The following is a 6403-nucleotide window of genomic DNA, read 5'->3' as shown; positions in this document are numbered from 1 at the left end:
ACACACACACACACACACACACACACACACAAAGACTACAGGTGCACAGTACCCCCACGCCCCCCCTCCTCCCTTTCCTTCCTTCCCCTTTTCTCGTGTGAGGACACAGAGAAGAGGTAGCCATCTGTAACCCCAGGTTCTGCGAGAGACTCTAGACACCCTGTGGCATTGTAGCCCTAAGTATTTCAGCCTTCACAATGGACTGCATTCCTACCATGTAGTAGCGTCATGCCAACTCTCACCCAGGGGTAACTCCCTCAGGGCCTACCAGTGTTACAGGAGCCTTGATCAGGGCTCTGTAGAGGCCATTAGGGGAAGCCATTTCTCTGGCCTGGGCGGAGCACCAACATTCAAAGTTGCTCAAAACCTTTTTGAAAAAAATGTTAATCCAGTTGGGCCAAAGACTGCCCCTCAGGAAGATGAGCTTACCCTAAGCAATGTTAAGGATATGGGAGGAGTAACTATCCCTTTACTGAGAGGAAGTACTTTTCCTTGCCAGAAGTCCCCCTCCCTGCCATCCCCACTGAGGTCACAACAAGCAGCTTCATAACTATGCCCAGTTCTCTGACTTACTCAGAAAAGTGTGACATTTCCCTTCATCTTTCTGTTCCTGTGCCGATAGCATGCGTACCTGCACCTTGGACATGGAGAGCTCCTCTCTCCAGTGTGCGGACGCTTGTCCACATGGCTGACCTCGCGGCCCAACTTAAGAACGCGGTGTTAGGCCTTCTTCCCTCCATCTCCTTCCTGCAGGGATTGCCTAGATCACAGGTTGCCTGCTTTGAAACTTTTAAGCTCTAATAAAATCATCATCCAGCTTTCTTATGAGTCCATTCTTTAATTCTTTGATAAATGAGACTAAGAACCCCAAGGGGGTCGGACCATGACTCCCCAGTGATATGTAGCAGCCCTGATTCGACACCTCAGGATCAAAAGTATCCCACAGAGTCTTTGATTTTCCTACTGGCTGCTCGTTGGCCTCCGGACCTTCTGAGGCAGCTGTATGTTCTCTTGCCTTCAGAAAGAGAAATGGCCACTGTCTCCACCTGTTGATGAAGACCCATTTTGAAAAGTTAGATGGAGCCGCAGGATACATCCTCCCTTTGTCTAACTCGACCTGCCCGGTCCTGAACCTCAAAAGGATAACACCCACCAAGCTAGAGTCATGGTGTGGCCAACAGGCCATTTCTAAGATTCTGTCCATTCCATTGCTTACCCAGTCCCCAGGCAAGGCTGCATACAAGTTGGCAAGCTGGGTTTCACTTCCTCCAGAGGAGATGCGGATAAACAAAGATGGGCCACAGAAGAGGGAAGAGGAAAGGAGGTGACCAATATTTATGAAGAGGCCCCAATTGCCAGACTACTACAGGAACCACTCAAACCTAGCTATGCACAGGCTAAGAGGAGCCAACCCCTGGCCAAGAACACCCAATGGCAAAGGACTGGACGAGGGCAGGAGAGTCATGCGCTATCCCAAGCACACTGTGGGAGGGCCGCTAACCAAGTCTGCCAGGACTGATAGCCTCTGAACTCAGTGCACTATGGGAGACTCCTTCATTAGCAGGGCTTCTCCCTTCTCTGACTTTGCCTGGGGAATTCTAAGCCCTCACATATGCCTCTACATGAGGAATGCCAGGTACCCTCAATTTGATTACAGGATTAATTTCCTTTCTCCTGATAAAACCTGTTCACTCAGCACCTGAGATTCTTGAAATGCTTCCCCATGCTAATGAGCCATTTCGGACACTAAATCCCCAGCCAATGACCTTTGCCCATCCTTGATGTTCCTACCTTCAGTCCACCAAAACTCTATAAGCCTCGAATCACCCTAAGTAAACTTGATCTGCCTCCTGACTGCTGATGTAGTGTGGTCACCATCAGTACTCACAGGGCTTCCGAGCCTCCCGCCCTACCCCTGCTTGACATGTCTGTTCCTTCTGCCCGCGTGGATTGAATCAACTGATGATCCATGAGAGCCAGGAGACCCCACACACAATCCCTCCACACACTATTGCCAGGAGGTCAAGGGTAGGCACAGTGACCAGCTGACTCTTCCTTGCTCTCTGTACCATCCACACCCACGGCTCCCTGTGTTGGATACCCAGCCACTAGGGCAAGGTATCCTCCCCAGGTGACCGGCTTTAGGGAGAGCTGTTCATCTAATGGGCTGGTACTCAGCCTAGCACTGGACTTTCTTGCTTCTCATGCAATTCAAGACTTCTCATGCAGCCAAGACCAAACTCCCCTGTTGTTAGGGATCTGTGCCCCCTCTGTCAGAGGGGGATGAGTCCTGAGCAGGTGGCTGTGGGGAACTGAGAAGAGGCCTAGGAAGCAGGCCTGGAAGAGGGACAGTGGGAATTGTCACCTCTGGGCATGTGCCCAATGCTGCAAGATCAGGCAAACAGGCTCCTGCTGGGAGAGAATTGGGAGACAGTACCTAATCCCCAGCTTACATCTGCCCAGCTCTGCATAGCTCCGGGACTCTGGGCTCCAGGAGATCCATAGCATACTGTGGCCCTCCAGAGATGATTCTTACATGAATGACTGATGTCTGGAGACCTTCACAACTCCATCACAGAATCAAACCAGAGTCTTACTTCCCTTAACTCCAAAGGGAGAGTGGGGATTTGGAGTCTAGTCAGGGTTATGTCTCTCTAGCTGGGTCCCAGAGACACACAGGACCTTCACCGAACCTTTGTTTCTCCTTTTGGAGAACCCAACTCCCCAATCGTCCCCACATAATAGGGTAACTTGGGGTTTCTATTGCAGTCAAGAGATAGCAGAACAGCTCTTATAAAGGAAAGAATTTAATTGGGGGCTGGCTTACAGTTCAGAGGTTTAGCCCGCTGTCTCAGTTATGGTTTTACTGCTGTGAACAGACACCATGACTAAGGCAACTCTTATAATAACATTTAATGGGGCTGGCTGGCTTACAGGGTCAGAGGTTCAGTCTATTATCATCAAGGAAGTAACATGGCAGCATCCAGGCAGGCATGGTGCAGGAGGAACTGAGAGTTGTTCTACATCTTTATCTGGAGGCTTCTAGGGAGCTAGGATGAGGATCTTAAAGCCCACACCTACAGTGATGGCCACACCTACTCCAACAAGACCACACCTACTCCAACAGGGCCACGCCTTCTAATAGTGCCACTCCCTGGGCTGAGTATATATAAATCATCATACCTTCTAACATCACAGTGGGACTCATGTGATGTAGGCAGACATAGGCTGCTGAGCATTCTACATATGGATCAGCAGACAGCAGAAGGAGACAGCCACTATGCCTGGCTTTAGCATGTGAGACCTCAAATTCCTGCCCCCAGTGACACACTTCCTCCCAAAAGGCCACACCTCCTAGTAGTGTCACTTCCTGTGGGCCTACGGGGCCATTTTCTTTCAAGTCACCACAAAGGATGTGAACTGTAGCTGAGAAAACAGGTAGAGGAAGCCGTGGCTATTCGATCAGGGAACTGGGATGCAGAGGGGCTGTAAACCGTGAAGCCTGGATTTCAGTTCAGGCCCGGAAAACCTCTAGACTGTCCCCATCTTTCTCTACACAGAGAACAGGTCCACACTCCCAGCAAACAAGCAAGCAAATAAACACCAAATAAAAAATCCTGGTAAGAGAGAAGGAGAGGAAGGTGAGAAGCCGGGGCTGTGAGCCCTAATGCTCACTGGTGGTGGGACCCAGGAAATGAGCTGTCTGATGGAAGAGCTCGCCCCCTGCTAAGGCTTCTTGTTGCTGTTCCCTTTGAGCTGCTCCCTCTGCCAGTGCCCATTAGATCTGCATTGTTCTGGGTGTGGCATGATGCTTACTGACACTGCGTGCTAGGATTAAGAGTTGTGACAACTCCCACCGTGCTGTGACGTTGGCAGGTCCTCATGCTTCCACAATCAAAACCTACCATTGGGCACTGTTATCAGTACTGGCGATGGCCTCCCCTTAGCCATCCGACCTTCAACTCCTGGTCCTTTCTGCTTCCTCTCCTGTCTTCTGGTTACATTAGTAAACATCCTTGTGTTGGTTCATATTGACTGTCAACTTGACAGAATCTAAAATATCTAGACCTCTGGATATGTCTGTCTGGGAGCTTGTAGATTGGTCTGAGGTAGGAAGATCCACCCTGAATGTAGCCAGCGACACTCCATGGACTGGGAGCCTGAACTGAGTAAAACAGAAAGCAGACTGAGCCCCCGTGCCCATCGCCCCTGGCTTCCTGCTGGCCTCTGGCATCAGCTGCCAGTGGCCCTTCTGGTTCTGAGGACTGAATCCTGTGTAGGTTGGGTGTGAGGTCACAGGAGGTGACCTGGCTTGTTCCTCTGTAATTAATACAGGCCTCTTACTTCTCTACAAGAAGACAGAACCTGGTGTCTTCCAGGTGGCCACAGAAGGGGGAACTAGTTTAGTTCCAATATGGAGTGCTTTCTCTGGCGCACTGTCTGCTCCTGATGTGTGACAGGAGGTAGCTGTGTCCAGAGGTGCAGCTTTTAAAAGAAGAAAAAAAGAGTATAAACTTAAAATATAAAGCCGCCACAGCATGCCTCACTGCCAGGGCCCTTGTTGGCTTCCCATTGTTTTGGGGGTGAAGAAACTTCCCCCACTCCTCCAAAATCCACACAGGTACTCTACTCACCCCCACTTCTGCCCTGCTGTCTCTGCCAGCCACTCTGCTGCCCACGCCCACATGATTCAGCCAGTGGTGCCTATTCCTCCCTTCTATGGCAGGGCATCGGCCCTGTCCAACTCTAAAACCCAGGAGAAAGCTATTTGGGCAACATCTTGCACTTAGGATCGATCACCTTGTCTATCAGGTAGCGACACCTAGGGAGACATTGCCCTCTAGATGGGTGAGGCTGTGTTGAGGAAGGATGAGGCTATATGGAGGGGCGGGTCTGAATGGAAGGGCGGGTCTGCATGGAGGGGCGGGGCTGCATGGAGGGGCGGGACTGCATGGAGGGGCGGGACTGCATGGAGGGGTGGCGGAGCTGAGTGGAGGGGTGGGGTTGTGTGGAAGCATGAGGCTGTGTGGAGGGGCAAGGATGTGTGGAAGGGTGGTGGGGCTGCGTGGAGGGGCGGGGCTGCGTGGAGGGGTTGGTTAAGTCTGTCACGTTACACTTTCCTCCATCCTGAGTGTCCGGCCCTACATCACAGTGCCTCTGGCTCTTGTCCTACCCAGGCTCCTCTGTCCCGTCCCAGTACTTGCAGGGGAAAGCTGGTGGGCACAGCCACTGGATACTCAGAATATGATGGGAAGGGACAGTAGGCAGGATGGCACCTCATCACCAGCTCCAGAGGGGAAAGGAGGATTGCTTTTTTAGTGCAAGGTTGTGATGAGAGTGAATGGACAGCATGCCACAAATGTCTGAGGTTCATGGCCTCAAAGCACAAACTAAGTAAATAAATAAGCCGAGCGCCATCCTCTGCTGAGGGCCATCCTCTGCCGAGGGCCATCCTCTGCCAAGTTGGCATTCTTGCCTCCACGTCATCTCAGTCTGTTTCTCAGTAGACATATTATTGGAACTTGGGTGGAACAATTTTCAGGACCTGCCTGCACATCCTTGACCTGCGCCAGTGTATCTGGTACGGCTCTCCTCACCACCATGACAGTTTAAAATGCTCTCAAGTGACTCCCAAGGACAGTCTTGGGAGAGATCTCCAGGCAGATGAAGCCACCTCGGGATGGCTTAAAGCAGAATTGCAAATGTACCAGCAGAAGAGGCAAGCGAGTGGGAAGCAATGCGGAGAGGAGATGCAGTCACTCCAGCCAACTGCAAGGCGTCGGGTGGCAGCCTTCCCTGACACGGTGAGACCTCTCTGATACAGACGTGTTGCTGTGTGTATTTGACGAGAAGTAATCGCACTGGGAGAGTTTGGGAACACAGACACAGTGGCAATGGGGGAGGGAGCTGATAGGCCACCTCCCCTAGACATTTTTCACACCTCTGAAATTACAGAGGGGACATACCCAGACCACAGCCCAGGTCAACTAGAGCTCAGACCTAACATGGAAATGAATGTGGTGGAGGTTGTTTAGACAGACAAATGGACAGCCGACTCTAGTTGTCCCAGATGGCCTGGTGTGCTATTAGTTCACTAAGGATACTGTAGCAAAGTGTGACAAACTGAGTGTCTTGAACAGGCACTCAGTTCCTCACTGTGTGTGGGACCGGAAGTTCCAGAAAGGGGTTGTTAGCAGGGCCAGTCTAGCTTCCAGTGGCTTGCTGATGTCATCTGCTGTGCTCAGGCTTATTTATGGACCTTTCCTAACCCTGAACACAGAATCATTCCTTTTTATAAGGGTTTTGATTGTGTTGAATTAGGGCCCCCGCAGCCCTGCATGCCCTTAACTAGTTTAATTAGCAAGGACATTATTTCTTCCTTTCTTTCTTTCTTTTTTTTTTT

Source organism: Mus pahari, chromosome 17, assembly GCF_900095145.1.
Source record: "Mus pahari chromosome 17, PAHARI_EIJ_v1.1, whole genome shotgun sequence".
In the NCBI taxonomy this organism is placed as follows: domain Eukaryota; kingdom Metazoa; phylum Chordata; class Mammalia; order Rodentia; family Muridae; genus Mus; species Mus pahari.
Note: the sequence above shows the minus strand (reverse complement) of the source record.